The following is a 17,687-nucleotide window of genomic DNA, read 5'->3' as shown; positions in this document are numbered from 1 at the left end:
TATAAGACTGATGCTTATATAATTTGTATAAAATATGAAAACCTCTTAGGACTTTTGCCTACCATATGTATAGATATCTTTGCTCATAAAATTGCCAGATTATGGGCATAAAAAGTTCTTAAGCACAGATCTAACCCACCTTGGAGATGGCCACCATGATGTGTCTCATTTTTCTGCCAGCCACCCCACCTTTGCCTCGAAAGAGCTCCATCATGCGTGGAGTGTACAAGTCTAGCTCATAAAAGAATCTAGATAGCAGCGGAATTCCTTGTCAATCTGAAAAACATGAACAATGCACTTACAATATGCACCAGAGGAAGGACATACCAGGAATTATTAGCTGTTTTATCACTATGTTATGTCAATATTAGTGAAGCAAGAAATAACTGGTCAACCATAAACACACTCTTGCGACATAAAGCTAGACATATAGGACATGCACCTCTTTCTCAGTGAACAGAGCTGGCCATCTGCTTTTAAAATCTGCAATGAAGGGCTGTCCTTGAATAACTTCTTGCCTTCTGTACGAAAAAGTCTTCTGCATTTTCATTGTCACTATATTGTCATTGTTTCTCTTCTGAACCTCTGAAAGCAGTGCAATTCTCTCTTTTTCCAGACTGTCAGTGGTTTCTCCTTTTGGATACTGCGGACAGTAATTGACTTCTGCTCTTCTAGGCTTTTTCACATTCAATGCTGCCTGACTTTTGTCTTGGGCCTTGTTCTTTAGTGAATTTACCAACACCTTTGTGATGTATTTCTGGGGAGAGAAATTAATTAAAACAAAGTTATTACTCTGACAAATTTGTGTTAATATCTACATACTGTGAAATGTGAAGACTGTTACGGTGCGTACACACCGAACGCGATAGATGCGACCAGAGCTTCAGGTTTACATGTAAAGTCAATGGAGGAGCATGATGAAGCGCGACTGGGGGTCCAGCTAAACTTCGAAAGCAGATTTGCATTGAGAAAACGCTTTTCTGCCTAATTCACACGACTGACGCCTTTGAAGCGCGAAGTAAAATACGCGCTGCAGTTTGTGTGGTGCATTTTGTGCATTCGCGCTTATCACGTCTACTGCTCGAGCTGGTAAAATCTGCGGGACAGCAGCTCCTCAAACTCGGCAAGGGACAGAAGGTGGTACAGCTGAAAGCGGCCGTCATCCAGACGCAGCTTCTGGAGCAAGTGGTGAAACTCACCAAACTGCTCACGCTTGTGGAAGACCTGATGGACCCAGGTACGGTGAGGACGTCCTTTACGCACTGCTCTGCTCTCCACAGCAAATAGAGAAGGGAGACTCTTTCTTCAAACGCTAGATTGACAGCTGCCATTTTAATAACATACCGTCTGGCACTACTTCCTCCCAGATCTCTTCTTCATACGCGTGAAAATTGCATATCTTAGAGCTCGACCAGTTCATGCTGGACGCGCTTCGAGGTGCAAATGTGCACGCGATCAGCTAGGGGCGTCTATCGCGTTCGGTGTGAACGCACCGCTAGTCAGCCTTAATGCAGAGCACCAGAGAAACTATAACCCGAACAATTACCCACCTAAATCATTCTGAATTCAAAAACTAAGTGAATATATTACAAAAAAAGAAAATGCACATGCAATTATTGTGACAGATTTTATCTTACTCCTTGTTATTAACTCCCCTAAACGCTGGTTTAGTTGAATTAAACCTTTCATCAATCCAGTTAATGCAGTTGCCCGCGACTAAACTCCACTGACAAAAACAGGAATTTTAGATAGAGCATCATAAAACACTCATAAAATCACCCAAACCATGTCGGTCAGTCTTACCACTACTACCAACAATCACCAACTCCGGTTAAGCAGAAAGTAACCTGTCATTCACGGAGCTATATGCGAAGACGTTACGGCTCTACGCGGCTTTCCCGCTCTTCAAAGTTAGCTAACTCCAGAGAAGAAAAACAGTCCTACCCACGCAGATAACCATGAAACACACCTCATTCAAAATTGACAGAAACAAAAAAAAAAAAACCAAACTTACCAAAATAACCTCATCAGTTTTTGCTCTGTTGCAACAATTAGCGACTCCGGTTAAGTTTTTAAAAAAAAAATCAAATTCACCGACTTACATTTGAAAAATGTTTGGGTCTACAACCTCCCTGCTATATATAAAACTCCTCTAAATCTCCACACTACACAGGTAAAAATTTTTAACTACTAGTATTTAGATCTCACACCACTAACCTAAATAAATATATCAAGAAATATTACTTACCTCACTATCAGGTATGCCAAAGAAGTAACTCCACGTGCGCTCGTTAACTTCTCAATGGACCTTTCCGCATCCGGTGGGCGTGGAGCATGCGCAATACATGACGCTATCAGAGCCGTTGGTTTGATGGACCTCATTCTCATTGGATTGCCATGAACGAATTTAACTCATCAAAGTTTTCTTTGATTTATATTCAACAAAAAGAATGAATCATTTAATGAGCATAAAAATGATTTCTTCATGTGATGTAAACATATTACTACTTTGTTAATCAAACACATGCCCTAGTTGATTTTTTTGAGTGTAGCAAATCCACCCATTTTAGAGTGGCCTAACCAAATTCCAGACTAAAATGCACTCTGGCACAATCTTAAACAAGCTGATCATTCTCGGAAAACCGTGGCTGAAACCATGTGGCTGAATCAAAACAATTCTGGAAAGCGTGAGCCTAATTTCTTCGACAGCCATTTAAAAGACTCTAGTTATGGCACATATTTGATTGCAGTTCTTTCTTCCAAGGGTGGCAAAAGGCTTTAGTGGTTTAGCATTCTTTGGTTTGACCATGTCAGGAGCTATATTTATAGTTCGTCTTTGCCTCTCTAGCCAATTTTGCCATCTGGCCTTTGCTTCAGTGCTATATGGGTCGAATAAGCAAAGTTTTAAGGATGCAGGTTATTCAAATACTACTTTTCTAGTTTACCTTGCGTAATACTAGTAACACATTTATCAGACGGCGATTTACATCTGAAAGAACTGAATTCTTCAAAAAGGAATAATATTTGCTATCTTCTATACCTGTGGCCAAATGCAGTCCTCAGTACCGAGTCCTTATTAATAAAATATAAGCGAATATTATTTCATTATTCATTATTAATGCTAGCAGTTTTGGTTAGTAAGCTACATTCATCACAGTTACAGGTACAAACCACAGTCACAAAGTAACCCAGTATATTAACACACTAACGAAATGCCTGAATTCCTCTTGTCAAAATTGAAACCTAAATCCAATGGGTAGTACAAACACTACAAACTAGGTGGATAGAACTAGTTCAGGGACTCCAAATAGCCAAACAGGTGTGTTATAGAAATATTCCTTCACTAGTTCTTATGAAGGAGGAAACTAAACTTCAGGCATGTAGATGCTGTCAAGACAGCTTCAAATTCAAACTGCGCTTCAGAATGGGGAAGAAAGCAGATTTAAGTGAGTTTGAATGTGCCATATTTATTGGTGTCAGACAGGCTAGTCTGATTATTTCGGAAACTGCTGCTCTACTGGGTTTTTTCCCACACAATCATTTCTACGGTTTACCGAAAATTGTCTGAAAAAGAAAAAGTGATGGAACCTTCAGCACCAGAAATCAAGACTCAGGGGCCAGAATTTGGAGTAAACAACATGAAATCGTGGATCAATTCTGGCTTGTATAGGTGAAGGGATTTTTTTTTGGACACTTTAGGCCCCTGCATCATTTGAGTGTCACAATCTGCCTGGGTCTTGTTCCTGACTGCATACATTCCTTTATGAACACAGTTTTTCCATTTTTTATGGCCGGCTTTTAAGCATTATTCTGTTGTATCAAGCCAGATAATGCACCCATTATTTTATTGTCATGTTTAAGAATTGATCCATTCTTGAACATGACAATGAGTCCACAGTTACTTTGTTACTGTGGTCACCAGTTCTCCATCCAATAGAGCACCTTAGGAATATGGTGGACTGGGAGATTTGCACCAGGGATGTGCAACTGACAAATCTACTGCAACTGAGCGATGCTATCATTTTACTGTAGCCCAAAAGACTGTTTCCAGAACCTTGCTTAACCTATAACACTAAGAATTAAGGGAGTTTTCAAGGTAAAGGGGGATCTAACCCAGTTTTTGCAAGCTGTACATAACAGGTCGGTGAGTGAACATAGACCATAAAAAAGGATTATGTCAGTGATAGCAAATGTCCCTATGTTCCCACCAACCACAAGCACTGGTACTCAGATTAGCACAGACATCTCACCCACCTGCTGTTCAGACTTTTAATCGTCAGCCAATCAGAAGAGTTTGTGTCAGACAGTGGATGAACTGAAGGCTAGGCTATAAGATAAATAAGGATCTTAAAAAAACAGCAGAGTGCAAAATTAAAGGAAAAAATCATTCAAGGTTGATTCAGCAAAACTTGGTTTATTTAATAGAAAAAACCCATGATTCAAAAAATGTTTTAGCCATTTTCTTCTCAAAAGCCAGATGAATCAGTGAGTGAGTAAAGTGACCATTACAAGGCCCTCTCCTATAAAAAACTACTAACATTTCTTGAAATGCCAAGAGGGATTTATGTCCTAGAGAGAATCACTGATTCTTTCCTTAGGTCCTGACAATATTAGAAAAGAATGGATAAAGCTGTTCCCAGCATTAATAGCCCACTAATGACTCATTTAGGGTCCTCCAAAGCGACAGATGCTGAGAGATTGATTGAGCCCTAAGATTCTGCAGGTAGGAATGGACCCATATTCAAATGAGTTTGACAGTCAAATGGCACTGTGTGTTTTGTTGTCATGTATAATAACTGTTGTTTGGTATGTAGAACATAAAATGATCACAGTAGGATCTGTCATTGTGTAGATATAAGTTACACTTTGACACTCATGCCAACTTTACAAACTAATTATATCCTCTTATTGAAAGCAGGAAAAATATAAACCACTGCCTGATTATACATGTCACTAACTACCCAACTACCGTATTTTTAAGTCTTTATCTTGTTAGGAATACTGTTTAAATAGTGATATATGTTATTGCTGGCTTTCTGTCAAACGCCACAGGATTTCAAAACTGATCTGTTGAGAGTTTTATTCTTGAGTCACAATCACTTTAATTTTGGGAGCGGAGTATTTTGAATATTTCCATGTGTTTTTAGTTGAGAAGGTAAGATAGCAAACTCTTGATATCAACTGAAATGACTTAAGATGATTCTTTCTGTTGTTTTTGTTGATGAGCAACAACAACTCATCATCACCTCAAAGTGAGGCAAAGTATTAGATGTTTGCAGATATTTCACAGCTGTGAAACCAAAGTAAACAACCTGAAAAATCTGAATACCTGGAATATCTGGAAGAAGAGATATCCTGTACCCTATCACCAGGTCAGATGATTTATATTGTAAATGAAGAAGTCTACAGTGTTAGAAAGATAAATCTGACAACGAGACTCAGTGCCAGTGGTAGAGGGGGGACAAACTCCCTTTTAACAGAAAAGTACCTCCATCCAACACAGGCTGAGGGATGAGCACACAGAGATCAAGAACAACACAGAGATCAAACCATAAATTTCAGAAGATAGTAGATAGGTACATGCAGCAGTAACATATAAATGCATGGGGAATGAAAAGACTAGTTGAAAGTAACAAATGCCCCAGCCACTTGAGCCTATAACAGCATAACTAAAGGACAGCTTAGATCACCTGAAGGCAAATGCCCCTGTGGGATAAAGTGACACTATGATGTCTTTAAGATATGATGGGGCTAAAGCACTGAGGGTTGTATTGTGTGTCAAGAAAAAGGATTTTAACTTCAGTTCCATACCTACTTCGTTAATACCTAGTCTTTTATACCTAGTCTTAAGTGAGGTTCAGTCAATGAGCTCGTCAATAGCTTCAATGCAAAAATGTTAAATGTAATGGATACAATTGCTCCCATTAAGGTGAAGGTTATCTCTGGAAGGAAAAAGTCTCCATGGAGAAACTCCACACTGGTGAAAAATGAAAAAAGAGAGTGTAGGAAAGCTGAGCGCAGATGGAGAAAAACAAACCTCCAGGTCCATTATGACATCTATAAAGAGAAACTTCACAATTATAATTTACAACTGAGGAGTGCAAGGAGGTCCTACTTCTCTGACATCATCACTAAAAACAGTCATAATGCTCGGGTCTTATTTTCTACAGTTGACAGGCTAACAAACCCTCCTGTGCCAGTGGCAGCTGAACTTCATTCAACCATGGCCTGCAATGACTTTGCCAAATTCTTCACAGAAAAAAATCCAAAAGATTAGACAAGCAATTGGTACATCAACAGCAGATCCAGAATATGTACTGTGTCCACTGAAAAACTGCTTAAACACCATCAAACAGTTTCACCCTATTAACAGCAAAGACCTGGAGGACATCTTAGGTCAACTGAACTCCTCCTCTTGCTGTTTAGATGTCCTGCCAACAAGTTTTTTCAAAAAGGTCTCAAAGACTTTAGAGTCAGACCTGTTATAGATCGTCAACTTTTCTTTATTATCAGGTGTGTTTCCAGAATCACTAAAAACTGCTGTAATCAAACCTATACTGAAAAAGGACAATCTTGACAAGACACAAATGAACAACTACAGGCCGATCTCAAATCTCCCATTTTTAAGTAAGATCATTGAAAAAGCAGTTTCTCAACAGCTCAATTACTTCTTAACACAGAATAACTGCTATGATTCCTTCCAGTCAGGTTTTAGACAGAACCACAGCACTGAAACCGCTCTGACCAAAGTGTTTAATGACATATGTCTGAATACAGACAGTGGAAAAATGTCAGTCCTAGTTTTACTGGATCTCAGTGCAGCATTTGATACAGTTGACCACAACATATTACTCAAACGACTGGAGAACTGGGCAGGTCTTTCAGGAACTGTACTAAACTGGTTCAAAACATACTTAGAAAACAGGAAATACTTTGTATCAATAGGTAACTTCACATCTGAGCAGACAAGTATCACATGTGGAGTTCCCCAAGGTTCCATCTTGGGACCCCCTCTGTTTAACATTTACATGCTCCCACTGGCACAGATTATAAAGAACAACAAAATAAACTACCACAGCTATGCAGATGACACACAAATATATATCACAATGTCACCAGGAGACCGAGGCCCTGTACAGGCTCTTGATAAATGCATTGAGGAAATTAATGACTGGTTGTGCCACAATTTTCTCCAGCTAAACAAAAACAAAACTGAAGTAATAGTCTTTGGCGCCAAAGAAAAACGATTACAGGTCACCAGAGAACTTCAATCTATACACCTAAAAACCACAAACCAGGCGAGAAATTTGGGTGTAGTGATGGATGCAGACCTAAACTTAGAAAAACACATTAACACAATAACAAAATCAGCTTACTATCACCTCAAGAATATATCAAGGATAAAAGATCTGATGTCTCAACAGGACCTGGAAAAACTAGTCCATGCATTCAGCTTTAGTAGGCTTGATTACTGTAACAGCATCTTTACAGGTCTACCTAAAAAATCAGTCAGACAACTACAGCTCATTCAGAACTCTGCTGCTCGAGTCCTCACTAAGACCAAAAAAGTGGACCACATCAGTCCAGCTCTGAGGTCTTTACACTGGCTGCCTGTCTGTCAGAGGATAGACTTTAAAGTTCTGATGCTGGTCTATAAAGCTCTGAATGGTTTAGGACCAAAATACATCAGTGACCTCCTGACCCAGTATGAACCTTCCAGATCCCTCAGGTCATCTGGATCCGGTCTTTTATCAGTTCCCAGAGTCAGAACCAGACACGGAGAAGCTGCATTCAGCTTTTATGCTCCTTATATCTGGAACAAACTCCCAGAAAGCCTCAGATCAGCTGAAACACTCAGTTTATTTAAATCCAGGTTGAAGACTCACCTATTCTCAGCTGCATTTGAATAAAACACCAAATCCACACTTTTAAGCTTAAATTTCAAAACTAACATTTTAACTACTGATTTTATCTATTGTTCTGATTTTATCTGTTTTGATTTTATATACTGTTTTTTTTTTGTTTGTTAATTAGTTAGTTAGTTAGTTTGCTTGTTTTAATCAATTTTAAATCATGCTTTTTATTTGTTTTTGTTTCTAATGTCTCTGTAAAGCACTTTGAATCACCTTGTTGTTGAATTGTGCTATACAAATAAACTTGCCTTGCCTTGCCTTGTAAAAGCTTTGAATTTGACAAGTAATTTTTGCATCACCAAGTTCAATTAAAACATAGTTGTTGTTTTTTTGCTTCATTTTTAAAGATATATAGTTTGCAAAAGATCAGTAAATAAGTAGTAAAGACATGATCCTGAATGACATAGTTCAGAATATTCTTTTTACATTTACTTGGTTATGAGCTTTTGCAAAATGCAAATTCCTGTGTATTTTGTTCTGTTTATACTGTATTGGGTATCTTCTTCAAAGTGCAAGTCTCCTTTCCATATCCTAGATGTAGCCTTGGAATATCTATGAGTTAATTAAAATCACCTGGGGGTTGTACAGTAAAAACATATAGTTCAAGGTGTTTTATGGGTGATGCCCTTTTAGAAAGATTTTCCTGCTTCCAAGCACCTCCGGCTAATTTGATAATGAGTCTACGCTCAAAGTCATAAAGAGGTCTTATCCCATTTGGCCTGAAAACATATGTTACAGTGTGTTTTGCTTGGGTTTTCTCATCAAGAGATTTCCATCCAAAAATAGAAGGTACATAGTTAGGTTACCTAATATTTACCCAAGTTCCTTCTGGGAATGTAAAATATGTACCTCCTACCTGCTTCAGTGCTTCAACTGTATTCAAACACTTACAGAATAACTTTGAAAACTGTACGTGCATCCAGTATCTGCAATATTACTGATATTTAAGGTATTCTGCCAGAATAAGGACTCTGCAAACACCAACAACAATGCTCTTTCATGCCTGAACCTCTCCCGGCAAGTTTGAAACTAACACTTGATGAAAGCAGATTATTAAGTCCATGAATAGGTCTCATCGCAACAAGGATCAAAACACATGACTCCCCTCTGCCTGCTAGAACAAATGCCCCAGAAGCACCAAGTAATTTCAGCAAATGACTCTTCAGCAAATGAGCTCTTTGATCATGTTACTGTTGGGCAATGAGTATTACAGCAATGACATCTCAGGCGGCTTGTGATTTAGTGTACATCTGTGGTTTTGACTTGATGCAGAGCTTGTTGAGTAATACAATACACTGTTGAATGAAACAGTCAGCAATATTCTGATTTAACAACTGCAATTTATCAAAGAGTCATTACGGCAAGACATCACACTGGGTCAAAATTTGGAGTCTCTCTTCACTTCATGCCATATAGCTGTGTGAAATAAAATGCATACCTTTACCAAATGAAACATTACATAACATCAAGGTGATAATAATAATAACATGGTAACTCCTCGAATAGTACTTATCTCTGTACTTTGGAAATATGTGATGTAGCTTTAACTGCAATAGGTTCTTTTCACAGAGACTTCTATAAAATCTGACGTCTTTATGAAACCAGAAGCCAAGGATGGGAAGGTGACTTTTAAAATGTATTCCACTAACCTGACTCTCAACATCAGCAAAACTAGAGAAATGATAGTGGACTACCGGAAACGACCAGTCAGGGAATACCAGCCCATCCACATCAACGGTGTCAAGGTCGAAAGGGTCAGCAACTTCAAATTCCTTGGAGTCAACATCACCGAGGACTTCTCCTGGACCCTTCACACAGACACTGCTATCAGGAAAGCTCGCCAGCGGCTTTATTTCCTGAGGAGGCTGAGGAAGTTTGGCATGAATGCCAACATCACCTCAAATTTCTACAGGTGTGCAATCGAGGGCTTGCTGATGAGCTGCATTACAGTTTGGTACGGAAGCTGCTCTGCCAGCAGCCGTAAATCACTGCAGAGGGTGGTGAAGGCAGCAGAGCACATAACTGGCACGAGGCTTCCTGCCATTCAGGAAATTTATCTCCAGCGATGCCTCTGTAAAGCACACATCATCATTTGATTGATTTGATTTGATTTTGATTTTATTGATTAGCATTCAAATTCAAATCTCAGTGAAAACAGTGAAAAAAAAACAAACAAACAGTGAAAACAGAACAAAAATCTACCATAAAGAGAGAAAGCATGAGACAAGGCTAATCAAAAGGTATTGGCTGAAGCATTTGCTTATTACGCCAACCCTTTTCACAAAATATCTTTTTGTATGCAGCTCCTGTACACAGGGCTTGAAGAAAATAATAAAACAAAGCAAAAACCAAACAAACAAACAAACAAACAAACAAACAAACAAACAAAAAAACAAAGAAAAAAAAACTTTCCACCTTAGATAAGTAACTACATCAAAGCAAAAGAATCAAGAGGTTGTTTTTTTTTGATTCTTGATTTATATATTTTTCTATTACTCTATTTTTAAACATGTTTTTAAACAAGGAAAATGAACTACACCTTTTTAAATCACTGTCATAACTATTCCACAGGTTAACTCCTCTAACAGAAACACATCTCTGCTTTATATTTGTCCTTATCTTGTTTTTTTTAAAGAAATCTGTTCCCCTTAAGTCATATTGACTCTCTCTGACTTTGAACAGCTTCTGAGTACTGGGGCAAAGCAAGTTATTTTGTGCTTTATACATTATCTGTGCCATTTTATATTCAACTAAATCATAAAATTTCAGGGTATTCAGATTAATAAACAAAATATTAGTTGGTTCTATATAGTTTGATTGGTTTATAATTCTTATAGCTTTTTTTGTAACTTGAAAATATGAAGAGTGTTCGTTTTATATGCATTACCCCATATCTCCAGACAGTAAGTCATCAAGGACCACAGCCACCCAGCACATCAGCTGTTCTCCTTGCTACCATCTGGCAGACTTTACAGGAGTCTGTCTGCTCGGACTACAAGACTTAAAAACAGTTTTTACCACTAAGCCATACGACACCTCAACCACAACACTTAAACACACACAACACAGTCCACAGGACGTACTCAGAAGCTACCCTGCAGCTTCACAAGTACTCTGTTTAATCTGCACTGGTCACTCCACTTTATTGTTGATATTCATATTTAAAAAGTGCAATACTGTAAGTTTCTGCTGCTCATTCCTGTGCAATATCCCATCTGCCCCCCCCCCGTCATATTTCTTTTCAAGATTTTCTTATTCAGTCACTAGTGTACATATATTTATATTTATAGATACATATATATTTTGTCATCTTTTCTCTTTTACCACGTCTCTCTAATATTTTGCTCTTTACCATTTTTCTATTTATTTTTCTTATTATTTTATTTTATTTTATTTTATTATATTTTATTATATTTTCTTCTACTGTACCATGCTGCTGAGTGACTGCTGCTCGTCAAACACATTTCATTGCAATGTTGACCCTGTGCTAACATGCATATGACAAATAAAACTGAACTGAACTACAGATTACAGAATACATGCCCCAAAATGTATTTTGTAACACATTCCGTTACGTTACTCAATGAGAGTAATGTATTCTGAATACTTTGGATTACTTACTATATTATCATGCTTTTTACAACTACATGAATGTACTATTGTTGTGTGAATTATTACTTTTACTGAATGTTACTCACCCTACCAATACCGACTAGATTTTTACATCTTAATATAAAATGAGGAACAGTAGGGTGGACATTAGGTAAGGCTGCATTTTTTGCAGCGATCTCGTATAGAAAACTGTTGCACGCGTATATAAAACAGGTCCGCGGCTCCGAACCGTAGTAAAGGGACCTCTGGCTAATACGTCGGGTTCCGTGTCGGGCTCGTAGCCGAAACTTAGCTTTACTTTGTTGTCTGGGTCAACTTTGCTAGCGAGAGACAGAGAGAGGCGTTGAAAGGCTGCTCCAACAGAACTTATTGTTTCGAAGGAAAACATGAACACGGTGTACAGTCGAGTCTTAACAGCTTACTTACAACTGGGCTCGTCAGGCACTCTTTTTGGCTGCAGTGGTTATTATTATATTTACATGCTTCCATCTCCCGCTTCTTGTCGGTGACAGCTCGTACTTTTCGACTCTCCTTTTTCTCCCTCCCTTGCTCACAGACACACAACGGGTATGGCAGTCCATTCTCTCTGCAGCACAGACTACACTGCCCATGAAGCTACATTCTTTAGGGCTATGCCTGTAACACTATTGCCTTCATATTAAATCATTTTTGTGAATATTTTTTAAAAAATATTCCTTCACGTCATTATGGGGGCCACAAGTAGGGGTGACATGGGCTGCAAGATTGAGATACAGGCATTAGAGCCTCTTAATGCGTGTTTTGTCAAAAATAGAGAGGGCATAGCCAAACATATGAAACAGGAAAATACCGCCGAGTAATCCCTTTGTTGAAATTTCTGCCAAAGCAAGACATTTGTGTGCAACCAATGTCTACTATTGAATCAAGTAGATCCAACATGGCCTTTTTTTCAGTGTAGGAGTGCAGGGCTTAAATCAAAGTGTCTTCAATTTGAACTACAGAAATGTTTCAACTTGCTGTAGACTTGCTGTGTTTTACTTTGGATTGTGGTTTAAGATGGCTGACCTCTTTGTTGCAGTCACTGCTGACCTTTTCAGAGAACTACCAATTAAAGCCCTTAATAAAACCACAAGGCTCTAAATGAAGATGTGTGGACAGCCTCACCACCACTATTTTAATCTGAAGGTAAGAAGTCTTCTGTTCTTAGTCTCCAACAGTACTTACATTTGTCTTTATTCAAAAGAAATGAACTTCTGCATGAGAGTGTATACTGTCTGCTCAAATCCAGCTTAATGCCTAACCCAGAGGTTCATTAAAGCAATGAAGTGGAGCCAAGTCAGTCACCTGATCTTAACCCAGTTGAGCATGCACTTCATTTGTTGAAGACTAAACTTCGGACAGAAAGGCCACAACAAACAGCATCTGAAAGCTGCTGCAGTAAAGGCCAGGCAGAGAATTAAAAAGGAGAAAACCCAACATCTGCTGGAAATGACAGCCTTAAATCTTGAACTCATGGGCATCATCAAAGAGTTTTCAACAAAGTATTAGAAATGAACATTTTATTTTCAGTTATTTAATTTGTCCAATTGCTTTTGAGACACTGAAATGAAGGGACTGTGTTAAAAATGTCCCTCACATTTTTATGCAATTTTTTTGTTCAACCCATTGAATTAAAGCTAAAAGTCAAGATTTCAACTGCACCTGCCTGGCCATTGTTCACAGTGCTTACTTCTTGGCCTGTTACCACTGATTTTCAGTCCAGTTCCTATGAAGTTTGGTATATCTCAGTCTTTTCTGCCTGTTTCCATTTCCTATGAATGGCTTCTTGGCAGCCACACTTCCACTGAGACCTTTTGTGATGAGGCTTGATAGAAAAGTAGCCGGATTAACTTCATGACATGAAGTAGATATTGTAGATATTTTTAAGTCCACCTCTGTGGCTTAAGTCAAATTGTTGAGTACCAACAAATATGCCCATCCATTCAGTCATTCATTAGCTTATTCATAGCTTAAGCAGTGCTTCCTAACATTTTATGATGCTTATGGTTATCATCAATCCTTCAAACCTATTCTGAATTTAAAAGAGGTTTTTCAAAAGTATGATATAATGTGCAATAGGGTAATCAGGCAGGAACTGAACACTTTCTAACTTGGCTTAGAATCCCCATACATTTAAGATTTCAGATAACAATAATGACTAACATAATCATCCAAGTTATATTTACATTAAAATGACAATGTGGAAGAATATATATATTGAGCGTAATGTAGCTGAAATTGTGATAAAGAACTTTTTATAGATATATTGTATTTTTACCAATGAATAAAGTCAGGAAAGTCACCATACAGAAGAAGAAATAGAAAAATCAGTTAACTTGGTCTACATTTCAAATATTTTATAATAATTTCTCAAATGAAACTAATGACAACAGCAGTATAATAATAATTTGATAATTAAAATAGTAAAAAAAATGTTATTTAAAGATATGCAAAGGAGTATCTGTGCATTAAAAACAGAATGAATGTGTGCGCCTGTCTGATGTGTGCCTGTAAGAATCTGTCTCTCTCTCTTTGTTGTGTTCCTAATCTTCTGAGTCAGAGCCAAAGACCATGGCTCAGGAGGGAATGTTGAACCTTCAATCCATGTATCTTGATGTTAAACTTAACACTACGATTGTGTCAAATATTTGTACCAGGTTAAAACCATTTGAACCAAAAAACCCTTTCACACTATCTTCCATGTGCAAACTTGCTGCATTGCTCTTGTTGAAGTAGTTACTAATCCTAACTGAAAACTATTCATTTGGTTAGTGGTGTTGACTCTGGTAACCAGGAATCATCAGCAGGCTCTCACTTTGCTACAATTAGATGTTTGAGTGTGTTCACTACTGAGCACACAGTGGAGAGTTTGAAGAGGTGAACGTGCAGAGCAGACTTCTGTCTCTGGGGTGAAAGGAGCAGCCTCCTCACCTCAGAGCAAGTGCCCAGAGGTGAGAGCAGAAAGAAAGGAAAAACAAACAATTATCTGTGGTTTGGTGACCTGAAGTGGGAGGTGGTACACTTAGTGTCAAGTAAGAGATGCAGAAAATATTGTTTAGCTCTCAGAGTAAAGGTTTACTTTACAACACACTACGCTTTTTGTGTCTTACATCATATCCAGGTCCAAATCCTCTTTCACTTCTCAAAAGGAAAGAAACTTTAAGGCACCACCGAGAGAATAAAATCAGCCCAGATAATCCAAATTATTCAAGCATGAATGAATTAATCAGTGTTAAAGTCAGGCATGTAAATGACAACGTATGAGATTTAGCATAGTTAGAGGTTAGCAGTTTGTTAGCTATAGTTCATATATAAAGATATTTAACCATGTTCTGACTGGAGTGGTTATTAAAAAAAATATAGCACTGCGACAATTTTGTGTTTAAACAAACACAAAAATAAATACCAGCAAGGTTTTAAATACCTGTAATGTTTTAAAAATTGAGCTTGAAGATGTGCTACACATAAAGAAATGTGCTGTTCTTTGGCTTCCTGTGTCTCTCTAGCTTTTTCTTAGCACTCTTTATGTCTAATACAATATGCAGGAGACTAAAAGAAGTAGGTCCTTTTCATGACTCACAAGGTCATGGTGGCAAAAATGGAAACTGGAAACAGGATTGCTATGTTTTAACTTAACTTAATCCTACGCCAGTAAATCAAGATGTCAAACTTAATCTGACCAATGAAAGTTGATAATCTGATATTTTAACACTTTTCTTTCAACGACCCCTAACCAAGTACACTCCTGCTGCTGGCTTTGGGGGGAAGATGAATGAAAATGATTCTCAGTCAAAGTAAGAGTCACCCTGAGGTCAAGAAAGGCAGACGAAAATTGAGAAAGAAGCACAATGACAGCAAGGGAGGAGGGAGAGGGAAGAGACTGAGAGACAGAGACTGTGATATAAACAAAGAGGTGGAGAGAGAGGGAGAGGTTTAAAGGATGAACAGATTGCTTTTAGGTGTGTGTGAGAGCCCAAGTGTTGTGCACTCATCTATCAGCCAGTGAGAATTTACAGCGAGTCAAGTCAAGGAGATCACATGCTTGACGCCACCTAGAGATAATTAATAATAATAGCAATAGCATGGATACACAGAAAGCATACGACTGCACTGTCTCTTTATTATCAACCCCTCAAAAAATGTTATAATTGAATTTTAGAACTTTCCTGACAAAGACCATAAGGAAGGGGTCACATCTCACCTGGTTTTGGCATTGATTTAACATTCACAACCAGCCCAAGCGCTTTTAATATACCAATGTGAAAAGTCTCCTCAGGTCCTTTTGGCTTTTAGCTCTACAAGACAAAGGCAATCTCAGGTGAGGCAGCTTTTAGCACTTGCACTCCAAGCTGTTAAACCAGACTGCCTGGGGATGTGTGGATTTGAAAATGTCACAGTTATTAAATGTACACCTAAAACCAACCTCCACTTGGCATTTACGTTTGTATGTTTCAAGAGTATAAGAACTTTATGAATCTGTACAATAAGTGATTAACAAGGTGTTTTCTCTAAGAACAAAGACTGTGTGAAAACCTTTCAGGGAAGCTGTCAGTTTGCCTTCATAATCTGACAGTGCTCAACTGAAGAAATATAAATCTCTCAAAAGGTTACTGTGTTTCAAAGTGCCCACTTATCAGTCACTAATCAATATTTTTTATTCTTGTAGGAATCATATTCACATGGGACAACTTTTGCAATACCATAATACATTTAAGGGAAATTTAAATGCCCGCCAGAATTTTTACACAAATCAACAGCCCTCATATGAGAGTAAAGGGAGCTGGAACTACAAGGCTAAAAAAATCAAGTCAACAAGGATGTCTGGGATTAAATAACAATTCTTATTAAAGAATTAGACATTTCTCAAACAGACAAACAGATGAACCATCAGTAGAGACCACAATTGGTGTCATTACTCACAAAAAGCATTGTATTACACATTTCTTATATTACTTAATTATTTTATGAAATGATAAATCCATTTTACCTGCAATACTCACTGGCAACTCTAAAACAGAAGCTCTGCTGTGCAAAAGCAGCTTGACTGATCGCCAGCCTGAACACAGGAACTGCCTGTGGTGCTACACAAGAGCAAAACAATGCAGTGCTGTAACAGAAGTGATCAGAGAGTGCCCCAAATTCCTAGCTGAACTGTCACTGCTGTGATTGATGAAGTCACTCTGACCTTATGCTGCCTTCTCAAAGCTCCGCTCCCCCCCCCCCTAGCTGTGGGCAACTTCCCCTCTGCCTTTTGCTGTCTCTTAGCTACTCTCTTTGACTCCCTTCTCTCTTCCTCTGGCTGTGGGGAGACATTTTTCTTTGGTGTCACTTCAGTTTTCTCTTGCTCCAGCTAGGGGTGTTGCCACTCCCTCAACTCATCTAATCTCCTCTCTCATATGGATAGAGGGTGACATCTCCTCTCTCATGTGATGGCATTGCATATCTTTGTGCTAATTCATCATGCCTCCGACAATCCTTCCACATACACTGTCAACACTGAGTCACCAGAGATCATGACCCACAGGATCAAAGAGCACAGAACACAAGATTGCCACCAGGATACATACAAGCCCTACTCTAAAAAAGTTGGGACATTGTGCAAAATGTAAATAACTGCAACAGATTCAGACCAGGAAATGCATATAGGGTGTTTTGAAGCAGAAAATGCAATGTAAGTAAAGTAAAGGACACCAAGAACAAAGTTTATAAGATTGACCTAGTTGCAGATAAGCAGATGTGAAATAGCAAGAAGGTAAATGATAAAGTACTTCCTTTACTTACAGACAGGTGACAGAAATGATGGTTTGTTCAAAACACTGATGAAAGCACACAAACTCTTTCACATTTACCACTAACACAGATGATGACTCATAAATCGAGACTGAGAAGCTTTTTCTTTTTGTAGAGCCACTTAACATTAATGAGGTCATTGTCATGTTCTGTTAATCTTCAGTGAGAACAGATTTTCCAGCTCTTCAAGTGTCATGTTAAAGCCTTGTCACTCAAAGTCAACAAGAGCACTGCAGTCAGCATATCCATCAGCTTAGTAATGTCACTTTTATGTGCATTTGCTCAGGGCCATTAACAGACACTAGTGGTGAGTTTGAATGCTTAAACCCATTTACAGGAAATTATGAATGCATT

The 17,687-nt window shown here is 38.3% G+C and overlaps 1 long non-coding RNA gene across 1 annotated transcript; it reads right to left on the bottom strand.

Moving 5' to 3' along the window:
• Nucleotides 1-262: 262 nt before the first annotated feature.
• LOC120740734 lies at nucleotides 263-3,224 on the bottom strand. The gene is made up of 3 exons (XR_005697477.1): nucleotides 2,249-3,224; nucleotides 443-757; nucleotides 263-276 (listed from the first exon to the last, which is right to left on the bottom strand). It is a non-coding gene; the product is annotated as an uncharacterized LOC120740734 (long non-coding RNA).
• Nucleotides 3,225-17,687: the final 14,463 nt, after the last annotated feature.

Source organism: Simochromis diagramma, unplaced genomic scaffold (genome assembly GCF_900408965.1).
Source record: "Simochromis diagramma unplaced genomic scaffold, fSimDia1.1 OVJJ01000433.1, whole genome shotgun sequence".
NCBI classification, from domain to species: Eukaryota; Metazoa; Chordata; class Actinopteri; order Cichliformes; family Cichlidae; genus Simochromis; species Simochromis diagramma.
The sequence above is the reverse complement of the archived record's forward strand: the minus strand, read 5'-3'. Positions and strand labels throughout refer to the sequence as shown.